The sequence below is a fragment of the Odontesthes bonariensis genome, chromosome 9 (assembly GCF_027942865.1).
Source record: "Odontesthes bonariensis isolate fOdoBon6 chromosome 9, fOdoBon6.hap1, whole genome shotgun sequence".
Lineage (NCBI taxonomy): Eukaryota > Metazoa > Chordata > Actinopteri > Atheriniformes > Atherinopsidae > Odontesthes > Odontesthes bonariensis.
The window spans coordinates 25327907-25342854 of NC_134514.1; the positions used below are offsets into that span (position 1 = coordinate 25327907).

Consider the following 14948-nt stretch of genomic DNA (forward strand, 5'->3'; position numbering starts at 1 on the left):
ACCCTGGTGTATGAATTGAGTGTTAAATCAGCATAAATCTATCAAAAATTAAGAGTAGAACAAGAACAGATGTCCAAGGAAGTGCAAGTTAGGTAAGTTAGAGGAGGTGATCACCGAGGAGATGAGGTAGAGAGGGATGTTCCTGCTCAAATAGCACTTTGTGGCTCTTTCTACAAATGATAACAGTATGGATTTAGGGTTTCCTGAGAAGAACGCGATCATCAAGGAGCAAGAGCCTGTATGACTTGAGTTGAAATAGAATGGCGCAGCCCCTGTAGTCATTCTGTACGCACCATGAGTGACTAGAATTTGATTCAGGCAGCCATGTGGAGCCACTGGAGTTTGGTGAATAATGGAGTGACGTGTGTTCTTTGGAGTTGATCAAACCCCTGACACATGGTTGTATTCTGAACCGTTTGTAGGGCTTTCACTGTGCAAGCAGGGAGACTTGCCAGCTGAACATTGCGGTATTAGAGGCAGCAGATATCTGTGAGCACAGCAGTGATAGAAGAAGCCATGTGAGTGGATAACCGGGCCCAAGGAAGTGGTGTATAACGCAAAGCAAAGGAGTCCCAGTTCCAAGCCTTATGTCGCACTGGTAGAGAGGCAATGGGACATGAATGATTTGTTCCTGAAATGACTTTCTGAAAGGCTGCCCAGCGAGGTACCATTCAAATAGCATGGTTTACCATGTCAAAGGCAGCAGAGAACTCCAGTGAGATGAAAAGTGAGGACTGTGCTGCAGCTCCAGCTGCCTTTAGGGCCTCAGTCACAGACTGTAGAGCTCTCAGTTGAGTTGAGTTGAGTTGACTCTTAAAGCTGCAGTCTGCAACTCTTTTTCAAGCATAATGCCTGGAACTGTCCGGGGATTCTGAAAGTAGTACATTAAATACCCCAATACAAAAAAAAATGAGTTCTCTAGGTCCCCTATATGTCCTGCTAGGTCCCTCCAAAGCCAACAGGTTTGTTTACAAAATTGCAGACCGGACCGGTAAAAGGTAACCAATCAGGTTTACGAGCTGGGCTCTGCTGCCTGTCAATCACCGATTGTGCACACGCGATACAAGGTAGGCTCGTCCCCACGCTTATTTATCTAGACTATTGAACTTCATCACGGGCTTGTCTACTTACTGTGTCTTCCATGATCGCAAATGACAGGTGAGTTGATGAATGAGGAGTCGTGTAGGCGCATCTGGCGTGCACGTCTACGTGCACGAGTTCTCATGTGTTTTGAAGGGGGGGACAGGAAGTTGAATAACTTTTTATTTTTCGGTTAAAAAATAAGCATTTCTTGCATTTTGCGACTACGGAGGTCACCGTTTTCAACTTCAAGCGTTCTGATAGATCATGTAAACTCTTAAAATGCCAAAAAGTAGAACTTTACATATGACAACAACAAATCTTGCAGACTGCAGCTTTAAAACCAGACTGATTTGGATGATGGAGGTTGTTTGGCAACAGGAGGTCTGAGACCTGTTTGAAAATGCATCCTGCAACAATCTTAGAAAGGAAGTGAGATTGTAAGACTGGTCAATAGTTCTCCACTTGACCAGTGTTCAGAGCAGGCCTCTAGAACAAAGATGTTCAGATGGATGGCGGTCACTGGGTGAATCAGAGAAGTGGGTGCTGAATGTCATTAACGTCTTTGTGCTCAAAGAACTGAGAAAATGTGTCAGCAGAGGGCTTTGAGGCTGGAGCATGTGGAGGAGGACTGAGCAATGTTTCGAAGGTGGAGAATAGTTTTCAAGTATATTATTCGTGGTCCCAATCTTATCAATATGGCGTCTCGCCGGGGACTGTGTTCCACGACCACAGACCATATTGCAGCACAGATGTCCTGTGTTTAAGAAAATCCAGCAAAAGAAGTATAGAATTCTGATGCCAAAGTTAGACTGCATAGAAAACAGAAAATCATGTTAGTGTGTAGGGGGAGCTGCATTATGAATGCATTAGGCTTTTACTGAAGTTTGAAGGAAAGAGACGTGTGGGCAGCAGTGTTCATTTCGTCAACCAGGACGATGACGAAAATATTTCGTTAACGCCCCTTTTTCCCGTGACGATGACGAGACGATGACGCACAAAATTGCTTCCAGAAAATAAAAATATGACGAGAATATTAGTCATATTTAATTATGACTCGTTAACGAGACTAAGACAAGACGAAATTTACAAGCCATGGACGAATGGACATTAAAAAATGTAATTGTTTATAATTAATTTGTAATTTGTAATTGTTAATATAAGTGTTTCTTGAACTTCATAGAAGATTACGCGCTGTTGCCCTGTTTGTCCCTGCACGGCGCCTGTCCCAGTAGTAGTTCAGTTGAGTTTAGGCCCTTCCCATGTCAAGTAACGTAGCCGGTAGCTAGCTATAACTTAACCGTAGCTAGTTCAACTTTGCAGTCCAGTCATGGCGTCGGGCTCAGATACCGGTATACGGTTTGTTGGAGCTGGGCAGTGTGATATATATGTAAAAAAGAGAATCAGTGTGTGGAGAAGTTCTATTCTGCACAGTGTTATATAAATAAAATAGAGAAAAAGAGAAGCAGTGATTGGAGAAGTTTTATTCTGTACAGTGTGATATATGTTAAAAAGAGAAGCAGTGTGTGGAGAAGTTCTATTATGTACAGTGTTGACTAAAATGACTAAAATTTGACTAAGACTAAAATTGATTTTCGACATTGTGACTTAGACTAAGACTAAATTAAAAAAAGCTGACGAAATTAACACTGGTGGGCAGGGCTGATCCAAAGCCCTATAGAGAATCAATGTTCCTTTCCTTTTATAGCTGACAATTAAGTAATTAACAACACAAAATGTGAATTGCTTAGATAAGTATAAATATATTAAAGCGGCTGAACTACCATTAAACTGCAAAATGCAGCTAAACTAAAAGTTTGAGTACATGTAGTTAATTACTCCCTGACACTGAGTGTGCCAAATTGGATAACTGTCAGTGCCACTGTGTGTGCAACAGTTTTGGGCCTGGTTACTTTTGCTTTTGTAGCTCAGAAAACAATTCTACACACACATCCTCTCGTGTGCCTCTGGCAGTTCAGTTTACCACATCCCCAGTGCCCTCGGCTTTACTTGTGTCTCTCTTTCTAATTGCTTCCAAAAGGTTGGCCGTGACAGAGATAAGCAAACACATAGGACAAGATATTATTGATTCTCACTTGTTCTTGTTCTGGAAATCCCATAGTTTTTTTCCTGGCATGGAAACAGCTGCTCTTTTTTACCTTCACAGTCCAGTGAAAGAGACAAATGCTCGAATTTAACTACCATGGGTAAACTAAACAAAAGTGGACTTTACCTTGGAAAATTTGTTGAGCTCAAGACAATGAAAAAACAGAGGGCGAGTGGGAGACTGAAATGAAGTTACAAGAGTCAAGGAAAAATAAAAGAGAAGATGCAACACCTGGTAAAGTAACAACAACTGGGGAGGTTGCTTTTAGTGGTGTTCCTGAGGAATTTGATACCACTATAGTGGAGGGGGGAGCTGCAGTGGGGACTGCTAGGCCCGCCATAAGCTTAATTGGCAGTGTTTCCTTTTGTCACATGATATTTTACATTGCATTTTCCAAGTGTTAACGAGAGAAGACAAGCTAATGTCGTCAGCCATGTCGGAGACCAGCCTTAGAGGAGCAAGAGTGACTCTTGAGAAAGGAATTCTCTTAACAGTAAAAGCATTAGATAAAAAAAGCAATGTTATCCATCGAAGTGGCTGAATTGTGACTAGATTTTGCAAATCACACTTACAGTAAAAGAACCCAGCTTGACAAACTCAAAATTTTCAATTTAAAGTCAAGGAACAACAGTTAAAGACCTATCAGCCCTGCGGATACTCCAAAAGAAAAGATGTTTGGAGAGCCTGGAGACTCTTATTTTCTTAACGATTGTTACATTCATATGCATGCTGTTAGAGAGATACAATCGAATAACGATTGGGGCACCAGATTAATCTCACATCCTCTCACAATCTGCACGAAGCTCACAAACCCTGTCTTAATCTGTTATGGGTGATTTTAAAAGTAGATTTTTACATCTAGTGTAGGTTCCATTTGATTGATGATAATCTTGTGCTCACCCAATTTCCCCTCTGTCACTTGGTTTTTTCTTCAAATACGATTTTATTGCCCTCACTGGGAAATTCCCTTTATAGGACGTTGAATAAGACTTTTTAAGACGCTAAATGTCTGTATTGACCAGCGCATTACATTTTTTTTCCTTTTTGCAGTCACAAATGTTAACCTTATGGTGGCAACAGAAGGATTGGATCCCAAAAATCATAACGATTTGTTTTCAAAGGTGCAGAAATGTCCTTTTTTTTCTTTTTTACTTCGTGTTTAAGTAAAGTATCTGCAGCCCCACAGACCTAAATCTTCCTTTTCCAATTGCTCCACCTCCACATCACCACTCTTATCAATCTGTTGATGAAATTTGGCGATGTTTGCGAGGCACTAAGCCTGCTTGTCATCATGTTCATTCTACTTGTGGTTTGTGAAGCGGACATCCTCCAAATCCATCCAGGCACCTTAATCTAGTCATTAGCATGATAAATACACGCTTAATTTACGCCGACATGCTGTAGTCATGGCCCGTCGGCTTCACTGGGTTTGTTAACCACCACCATGAGACAACAGATTCCCAGAGGTCATCTTCAAAGGAGAAAGGGGTTTGATTTTTTAATCACGATAAATGTGTAAGTCTTGCATAAGCAGGAAGAAATTCATTTGTGAAACAATATTCTGCCCAATGTTCTATATAAATGTTTCAAAAAGATGCAAAATACTGCTGCTAAAATGTCTCCAGGACAACGGTGGCTTACAGAACAGAAAAGAAAAAAAATCTCCTCTCCCTTGCAGACATCATGATGACAGTTCCTAATTATTGCATGTGGTGAGCCCACCCCCTGCTTTTTGTTTTTGTCTCATCTCCTCTCTGGTGTGATATGCAGGAAGTCAGTTTTACTTGCTTGCTGCTTACTAATTTCCCTGAGGTAAAGTAGTAAAGTGGTTTTCTCGCATTACCCTAAATAGTCATTGTATGCTATAATTTCTGCTGGAGGAGATACAGCAAAAGATAGAAATGGAAGAGGCTGTTACTGTAATGCTGATTGAAAAAAATAAAGTTATTTGCAATCTTGAAAAACGCAGGAAATTGCTTTTTTTTTGTTTTAAAAACATTTCAACCATATACGTTTTCACAAGAACACCTATTTCTTGAAATCGTGACAAATTCTTCAACCGAAACCGATATGAAGTTTGGAGCCCAATCCTCTTTTTCTCCTCTTGTAAGGAGCACTCTGTCTTCTGTCACACGCAGCTGAAGGCCTCAACGTTCGTCGGCTGCTTTTCGCTTACACCATCAGAAGAGAAACCTTTGCCACTTATAATGAGCGAGACAATAAAATCTGTATCAGATGCCTGCAATTAGAAGACATCTGTAAGCTTCTGCTGCTTTCAGTGGCACCACAGCAGGATCTTCCACTTGATGCTTCGGTGCTGTGCGATCGGTCAAAACAACTTTGCTCCTTTGGTAAAGTTTCGCCCACAAACTAAGCGGGCAGTGTCATTAAGAATGGAATAATTTCCGCAAAATCAAAGTCAATTGTAAGTGAATGAAAAGAAAAGGGAAACTCAATGTGTAAATTATAAATGAACCCTAAAACAGACACAGTGAATTTGAAATAAATCAGTATTAATGGAGGTCAGAAAGTAATCCGTAGTGTTGAAGGAGCTTGCATTAATTAAATAGCAGACTGTAAAAAAATTCTGCAGGTCTCCCCACAGGTTAAGTCAATCTGGCTTATAACAATACCTGCTAATAGCAGTGAAACATGCCAGCCATGCAAACCCCCCTGAGTCTTTGATTTTTATTAGGGACAGAGCAGGTTATTAGTTAGGGGGGATGCCATAATAGAGTATAAACTAGATCACTTGAGTGTTAGATTTGATTAAATTCATACGGTGGCACTTAAGGAAAAGAGGTTGGAGCAAAGCGCCTCACTCAAACACCGTCTTTAAACTCCTATACATTCGTACAGAAAATAATCACCCAAAAGTGGTTGGATCTCTAGACTATACACGTGGTTAAGACAATAATATGATGCTGTTCAGCAAGAGGTTGTGGGGAAAAGAGCCAAAAGAGACCAGCAGTAAACCAGAATAACAATCTATGTCCAAAGATGAAATTGATTAAATATAACAGAACAAGAGACATTCAAGGCTCAAACTTGAGCATGACCCCTGTATGAGCAGTGTTAGAGTAACACATGCACATATAAATAAATCTATTTGCTTCGTAACCCTTAATTGTAGGAAAGCAATTTACCTACTTTACTTCAGTTTCTGAAAGACATGCCTCGCACCTTTACTCCAATTATCTTGCTTTGTTTAAAAAAAGGATAATATCCAAAAGTTCATTTGGAGCCAACTTTACTGCAAAAAGGTTCAAAAAATGTTTTCAAAATCAGGACAAAATGCCAATTAGTTACCACAAGATGCAAGGGATCAAGCCGCATCTCAGAAATCACAAATAATTCTTCATCCAGACCAAAAACGGTCAATTGTACCCTTTCCCTGCTTTATCCTAACGTGCATTCCGTCACCTCCAGTCACATTCTCAGCCACTCAGCCTGAAATTGGTTAAATAACAGCATTTCCATGATTACAAATCACCTGCTTTGCGGCGCCATCTGGGAGAGAGACAGGAAGCCTCGCTGTCTTCAGTCTGAAGCTTATGACTTTTAGTTTCAGATTGGGCACTAGAGAGCGAGAAAGTGACCCCGGGAATGCAGTGGGATGGAATCCAACATCAATCATTATTCTGTGCAGGGTCGATGAACGCCAAAAATAAACACATTAGGCTGACGGCGACAAAGCATCACACTTTGAACTTCGCACCTGCAGACACCTCTTGACAAATGGGGAATTTACATACTGTTAAGACTTTTAATTTCAGTGGAGCACAATATGCTTCGTAAAATGATGCAAGTTCATCATAAGTGCCTTTCCTGATAGAGATATAGAATATGTAGACTCAGAACACTAAGCAAAACTGTCATCTCCCTATACTGCTTTAGCCTTTATGCAGTCTTCGAAGTCATGTGATTGAATAGGGTCTGACATCCGGGCTGCCATGTGGGCTAAATACTTAATTAGCTGAAAGTATAGTATTTCTTGTCCACATGCATGCATGTGAGGTCATGAGTCACGTGGATCTATTATTATCAGTGGGCAGAACTCCAGCTCAATGAGAATGAGGGGCAGTATACTGTAGCTTCCATTATTATTCAACTTCCTTCTACATGCATACTGAGTACTATATACAATATAATCACTTGCGCTGTGGTTTTAGCCCTCACCACAATGTAAACATTTTTAATACCATGACATTTTAAGTACTTTTGCGTATCTGTTGCCAGATGCACATAAAGTTTGCCCATTTTTCAAAATCTGTGACTAGAAAACAAACCGATGCGGTCTTTTTTCTTTTACTGGATCTCCTGTCAATATGATCCACTTTGGTTGGGCTTATGTTTTTTCTTCAGTGTCTTAAAATGCACACATTGCTCGAGACAAACTTGTTTGCATTTAACGATTCAATCAGCAACCTTAGCCCAATATGTTTAGCAGGCACATACTTTTAGTTTGCCAAGTTAAAAGCCTCTTTTATTTCATTCAGTATTATGTGTGGGTACAATCTACACTGTGCGGAATTGCTGTCCATTGAAATTAGGTTTACAAGTTTATCGAACTTTACATCGTAACACGTGTTGAGTGGTGAAGCTTAGTGCATAAGGTTCCATACCTTCACATCAAAACTGCAAAAAACCCTACTGTAATCTAAACTGCATGAAAATGCAATTAAAACGCACAACAGTAAAATCTGAGCCCGTTTTTGCTGCCACTGTTTCTCTTTGCAGTAAACGCTCCGCTCTGAATCTCCTCTGAACGTCAACCATCAACAGCGGCTGCAGGGGTCAGAGGACAGGAGACGGGGCTGTGTGCGTGTGTCAGACAGAGAGACGCTGTGTGAACGTGAGTGATTTATTACAGAGACAGTTGCTCGGCTATTGTTCCTGATGCAAACTTCCCTGCCTTCAAAAATCTCGGGTTTTTAGCTAAATATTGTGAAGACTGTCATGTATTTTTCAAAGGAAATGAAACAATACGTTCCCAACGGTGTTGGCTGCCTGGGAGAAGCTAGAACATTGTGTTGAGAGTATTAGTTTTTGTAAGAAAGGCTGGCAAATGGCCAATAAGTAAGTCGGTCTTGATGCTAATCCTGAGGTACAGAGACTTTCAATTAAAGAAGAAAAATGTGAATAAGATTAAAATAACTGAGTTTATACAATGTACTTGGAGATTGAAAAAAAAAATAATCAGCTGTGCTGACTATTCATACTATGAATACAGTTTAATATCACTAGTATAATATGATTGTTCCTGTAATATCAGCATCTGTCATATCAATATTGTTTTCTATTTCAGTCTCTGAATTATTTTCCCAGAGCCAGGCAATACGATTATAGGGGCACTGCTGAAGAACCCTTTTTTGCCCCCCCAACACACATGAAAGAACCACGCACATCTCTAATTCCCCACTGTCTCCAAGTCACACCACCAGTTCCAAACCTGCAATGCTCCATAACACATACATCACAGTCTATTACTGTCAACAGAACACCTGCTTCTGTTGCAGTTTGTGGCTCCATGATTTGTAAGTCTGCCACTGCCAGTCGAACAGGAGCATCACTTTATCTGTCATGAGGGGGGGGGCTGGGTAAAAAATAGAAAATATATTAAAAAGGCAGGTGGTTGCAGACTCAGGAGAAAAAGTGCTGGCAGCAGGTTGCTGCCCTACTTCCATGACCAACCCTCAATCTGGACTTCAGGCTGCCCTCACATACAGACGATGAGGCACAAAAAAGAACCTCCAATGAACACCACTGATGAGCACTTCCACCAACTGCACCCTGTTAAACGACTTCACTCTACAGCTGATGTGGTGGTGATTGAGCTTGTGAACTAACATTCCACTCACACTTGCACGCACATTAGCTGTTATTTCTTTTGCACCATCCATTCAAGCACATTCAATGCAAACAGTGCTGCGGAGCGTATTTATGAGCATGCAGCTTTTTTTTTTTTTTTTTTTTTTTTTACAAAGCAGAGCAGAGGAGAAGAGCGCACATAACATACATTACCTCAGTGAGGGCTGGTTCTTGGGTGAAAGTCAAAGATCATTCCGCCAGTGCCATCTGTCAAACTGGTCGGGTACAAAGGAAGTAGAGGCGAGTGTCCCTCTCCCTTCTTCCTGTGCGCCTCCTCAGCTTTAAAACAAAGTCCCGTGTCGGGTTTAGAGGAGAGAACCGCTCTCCACTAAGAAGGGGAATCCTCTGCCAGCCTTGTAGCAGTTTAAATCCCTAATGAGAAGATGGAAGGACACACCTCCCGTTTCTTGGAGAACCGCGACTTGCTCCTGCACAGTCTGCCACCGCGCGAAACCCCGTCCCTGTGTGTTTCTTCTGTATCATTCTCCCCCCCCTTCCCTTCCTGATCCTGCTGCACTTACATTCGCTCTCTCACCCACACTGGCAAGCAGTCTTACACACCGAGCCTCGGGCACCCACCGACACACAAACACCGCGCTGTGCACCTAAACATGTGCAAATAACACAGATAAATAAACGCGCTCACCCGCGCGTCAGAAATAAACGTGTTGAGTATTTCACTAACAGCTATAGCTGTTAGTGAAATACTCAACACGTTTGAGTGATTTTATATATATATATATATATTTCTCAATGCTTTTAATATCTGTGGCATCGACATGATGAGGAGATTAAAAACAAACGTGGGGTTTGAGAAGCACTGAATCTGGCTTTAATTAAATTGGATTCATCCCTTCCTTATCGGATAAGAAAAAAAAAAAACTTTGAATCCCAAACAATGCATGTGTGGGAGGTGGGATCTCGGCAGAAGTGAGGATACCTCACTATATAGCTCGCATCCATGACAGAACATAAGAATGTATTGATTCTGTCAGATCCTGTTTCCTCGTGGTCACAATACAGATCTGCTACATCCAATGTGTAAAGGTTGCATGCTCTCTATGTTCTATTTTGAGCCTCCCGTCGTAATGCAAAACAGAAGAAAGAGGACAGCAAGGCGCTATTACGAGAATCTCCCCTAAATCTACACCCCCCCCCCCCCCCCCCCCCCCCCCATCTCCCTCCATGCTGAAAATCTCCACGCTTAAGGGGATAGCAGCAGAAGGGAAGAAGGGATGTAGTTGTCTCAGAGATATAAATAGTGCAGCGGTGACCTGATCCATTAATGCTTGGTGAAGGGAGGTCCAGCAAGTAACACGGTGACAGGTAGTTATAACAGCAGGCTTGGACACCTGAACAGTCTCAGGTCCAATCCTTCAGGAATTTGTTGAAAAATGCCATGAAATGCCCTATGAGGAGCTGTTTCTACATATTTCTATGCTTCCTGTCAGAACAGAGGCTACAGAGGGAGCCCCCCCCCCCCCTTCTTATTTTAAAGCCCAGTGTGCTCTGATTGGATCATCTCCCCTGGCCTGAGCAGGCACAGCCCACCTTTCCACAGCAGGTCTAATGAAGTTTAAAATTATATGGTGTCCAACTGGATGTGCTGCCTTTGGCAGGATGAGTCATTTTCAATCTTATTCCCAGATATTAAAAACAAACCTTCGAGAGTACCTTCAAGTCTGTTGTGCCATTGCCGAGCAAGATAATGACCTCCAGTAGACATATGGAGCAAAATCTATAAAGAAATAGTTATCCTTTGAGTCCAATTTCTTGTGGACTTGAAAGAAGCCAAGCAGTAAACAGGGAAGTCTTTATATCAAATCCCCAAATGCAAAAGTGTTTGATGCCAAATCCAGACACGTCTGTGAGTATGATGGAATGAAGTACTGCCAAAAAATGTTACGCCGACCCTGTTCTACTTGAAACTTGAAAATGAAATGAAATGAAAAACTCCCTGGTGGAGGGGTGTCATTTCACAACGGAATCGATCAAAACGGAATTGATCATTGAGATCATGGTGATAGATAAGAAAAGGTAAGCTGTGTCAAATGTTATCGCTGACGTAAAGATATTCAATATTTCACTATTTGTCTGATTTCATTACTACAGTGAAACCAATATTCCCTCTGTGAGGGCAGATGTTTGGTCTATACATTTGCATAAACACATATTTGCATACACACACACACAAACACACGAATGAAAACAGCGCATGCAAAAAGCAGAATGGGAGATGAAAGGAGCCGTTATTTGGCTGATCAATATTGTTGTCACTGAGTACACCAGAACTCTTGTCAGGTTGTTTTTCCTATTTTTAATTAGATGGAAGCCAATAGAGCTTCCCTAAAGATTTGTGGAAATGTTTACAGATTGAATGAAAAATGAGACCAGTCCAACGGTCCCCCTGAAATTCTCAATTGTCGGTGAACTACCATAGTTCAATCCTATCCAATCCCTAGCCGTAGTTCAACTACGGCCAGGGATTGGTGTCAGTGGTCAGAACACTCTCCGTTTGGAGAAGCAAGGAGGCGAATGGGATGGGCGAGCCAAGCCAACAGCTGCTCTAAACAGAGGCAGGAGAAGAGGGAATTTTAACCATCTGAAGCAGCTCAAACCTCATACCAAAATGGGCAAGATTATGTAGAAATCCTAAATAAAGTGACTATTATAGGATGGGAGATGGTTTTGATGGAAAAGAGAATAGAAGTACTCTGACCACTGCCTATATCAGTCAAACTACTGAGTGCTCATGATTACCTCACGTAATATATTTCAAAACCAAAAGGAAATATTCGATTATGTTTTTTTTTTATATATATATATATATATATATCATATATATATATTATATGTATATGTTTATGTATTTACATACTGTATATGTATTCATTTTTTCAAATTCTTTAATCCAAATTTTGTTTGATTGCTTTGTCAAAAGATGAATCCAACATGCTTCATAGAATGAAGCATCTTGTATAAAGAATGAAATGCCTTAAAAAAAGAAAGAAAAACATGTTGATGATGGAAAAAATTGAAAAAAAAAAGAAAATGGAAAAGCATGAGCAAAAGGTTGTTTTATTTCCTGCTTTGCAGAACCACTGAGATGCCTATCATGTACACGGCATTGATTTGAATAACTAATGCATTTTCCGTGTGCAGTTTGTATCTCTGAGATGTGTAAAGATACAGCATGTCGTGCTATTTTGCTTCCTGGGATTTTAGCGCCATCTTGTGGCAAATACGCTCACATTATGTTACAGAGCAGTGTTGCCTGGTTAGGTTTTGTTTTGGTTGGCTAAAAAAGGGTCAAATCTCGAAGCAAACAGCCAATAGGTCGTGTGTTTTCAACCAAGGGACTTCGTGTGATGGGAGATCAAGAACAGCACACGTTACGTTGATAACATGACAACACTTGACTCAAACGCTTTTGTCAGCGATTGGTGATTGTAAATTGCCAACAATTTGGGTGTTAGTCTGGGTGTTAGTCTCTGAGCTGACCCCTTGTTGGACCTGTACAGGGAGGGCCATACCTCTTGCCCAATAGCAGCTGGGTTAGGCTCCAGCCATGTATACGCCCCTTAATTGGATAAAGCAGATTTAGAAAATGAATGGATCAATCTCTCCATAGTTTACTTATGAAAGTAGACCTGATACACAGTCATTCCAAAGAGTGTATAGAGCGTGTTATATAGTTTAATTGAACCGGTAATCAGGTTCATGCTTATATGACCTGTGTTATAACAAGAAACGAGCTGTGTGTGTGTGTCGATGGTAAAATACAGTCTGCTGATTATCCACAGGTCGGCTAGTTTGTCACTCTGTGCTGATTTCATCTAAATGTATTCAAAATGTGATTAGAAGGAACAGTAAGAATTGCACATTGAAGCACAGGCACTTTAGAACTGAGCAATACGGTGCAGCTGAATATGTTAACAGAAAGGATAACTCGATTAAAGCAAAAGGAGTATTATCCTTCAGTTATGAACAATACTATTCTCAGAAATTTGTAGGGAAAAACCCCGCTATATGTGTGTCTAAATGAAACAAACGAGATATGGGAGTAATAAGAGGACACAGTAGTCTTGGAAAGCAGTTCAAATGCTTTATCAAAAAAGAGATAATTGATGGTGGAGCTGGAGAGGCAGAAGCTTAGAGTTGGGGAGCTGACTGGAAACTTCAGACTGGCAGGATTTCGAAGTTTAGTTTGCATTGCAAATGGAGATTGGCAGGAACAGAGGAACCTTGGAAACAGAAGTTAGAGAGAAAAGAACTGACAAAGATCTGGTGAGAACAAAATGCCAAGAAAGCTAATACACTATCCCATAAGTTGACGTAAGAAGTTGGAAAGAGTGGAGGAATCACATGACTGGATATATTTTTGAGGCATGAAAGTGACGCAAAGATGTGCTACCAAGTGGTTACTCAGGAACATTTAGGAGGAGCCAAGTCCACAGTACTTTGATCCAGTACACGCCTCCTTCGCCAAACCCCTCATCTCTAGCTATGAGTCAAAATTCCACCCAAACTGCACACATGCTGCCACTGCCCCTTGTTTAATTTAACTAGGCCTGGTTATTCAGATCTGCCTCGCTCTCCTCTCCACCTTTCTCTTTTCAATCAGCAGGCATTTGGAGGTTTTGGCCTTCACTCTTTAATCTCAACCCCATCTCTCACCACCTCTGAGGATTGATCTGGATCACAGTGGAATTGCCAACTGTGGTACTCTATCATTTCCAAGTAATTCTCCTCTTCCCTCCTCATCCTCTTGCTCTCTGGGTAGGAGATAAGAAGATCACACATTTGACAGTAAGACTGTCCCAACTTTCTTACACATTCCAGACAATTTATTTTCTGTTGCGAAATGCAATTGAGACATTTGTATTCTCTGTATTCTCTCAGTTTGGGAGATGCTTTTCACTTATGTTCCCATTTTCCATTAAACAAACAAACGAATGTTTGGAAATGAGTTTTCAGATATGCGGTGCAGGAGTTGTATGATAAAATTCAGGCAAGAAAAATTTAAAGGCTGTATCCAGAAAAATCAACACGTTTTACTGGTTGACATTAAATTAAAATGGAATAATTCAGTTATTTCATGTACCTTAATGTTTTTGTAAGCCATTTTTACTGGTCAATACACATCTCGCTATTTCACCTTCATAAAGTCATTCATAGTTTTAAGGAATTATCATGAAAGAACAAGTCATTTGTGATATTTCACGTCTAATTCCAGTAAAGCTGGTAAATAAGACAGCACACCGTAACCATCTGATTTGCAGGTATTGAGTATTGTGTAAAAAGCTACTACGGCAGCCCTGATAATATAGTTGCTATGGAGCCTTAAAGCAGAAAAGGATGTTTATCTTGTTTAGTTCTACTTCATAAGCTTAATTAAAATTCGATCAAAGCTGAAGTTAACAACGTGACCTATAAAAACTTTTTTACAAGTGTGAATATACTGCTTGACTTTCATACTTAGAACATCACGACTAATTAGGTACCAAGGCACCAACAAAGTTTGAAAAAACTAACCTATGCACAAGTGTTACATGTTTGGAATCCCCGAGCTGTTTGCTTACCGGTTATACAAAATCATATATCATATATAAAATATATATATAATGCATTTTATTGTATTATACGTGGGCCCACCACTCGTGGGGAGGAAATTCGAGGTCAGGTGCAATGTAAGCTAGGCGGCAGGCGAAGGCAGGGACCTGGGTGTGCCAATACCTGGTGTTGCAAACTGGCTCTAGGGATGTGGAATGTCACCTCACTGGCGTGGAAAGAGCCTGAGCTAGTGAGGTGGAGCGGAACCAACTAGATATAGTCGGGCTCACCTCCACACACACCGTTGGCTCTAAAACCAAACTCCTGGAGAAGGGCT

At 40.9% G+C, this 14948-nt stretch overlaps 1 protein-coding gene across 11 annotated transcripts in view; it reads right to left on the reverse strand.

The window, feature by feature from the left end:
* The window catches only part of gramd1bb (GRAM domain containing 1Bb), a 143515-nt gene extending 134143 nt beyond the window's left edge, over positions 1 to 9372 (reverse strand). For 8 of the 11 annotated variants that reach the window (XM_075473820.1, XM_075473821.1, XM_075473822.1 and 5 more), the window contains exon 1: positions 9212 to 9372. The gene's annotated coding sequence lies outside the window, so the exon portion shown is untranslated. The remainder of the gene's footprint in view (positions 1 to 9211) is intronic. The other 3 variants (XM_075473826.1, XM_075473824.1, XM_075473825.1) reach the window with 1 other exon arrangement.
* Positions 9373 to 14948: the final 5576 nt, after the last annotated feature.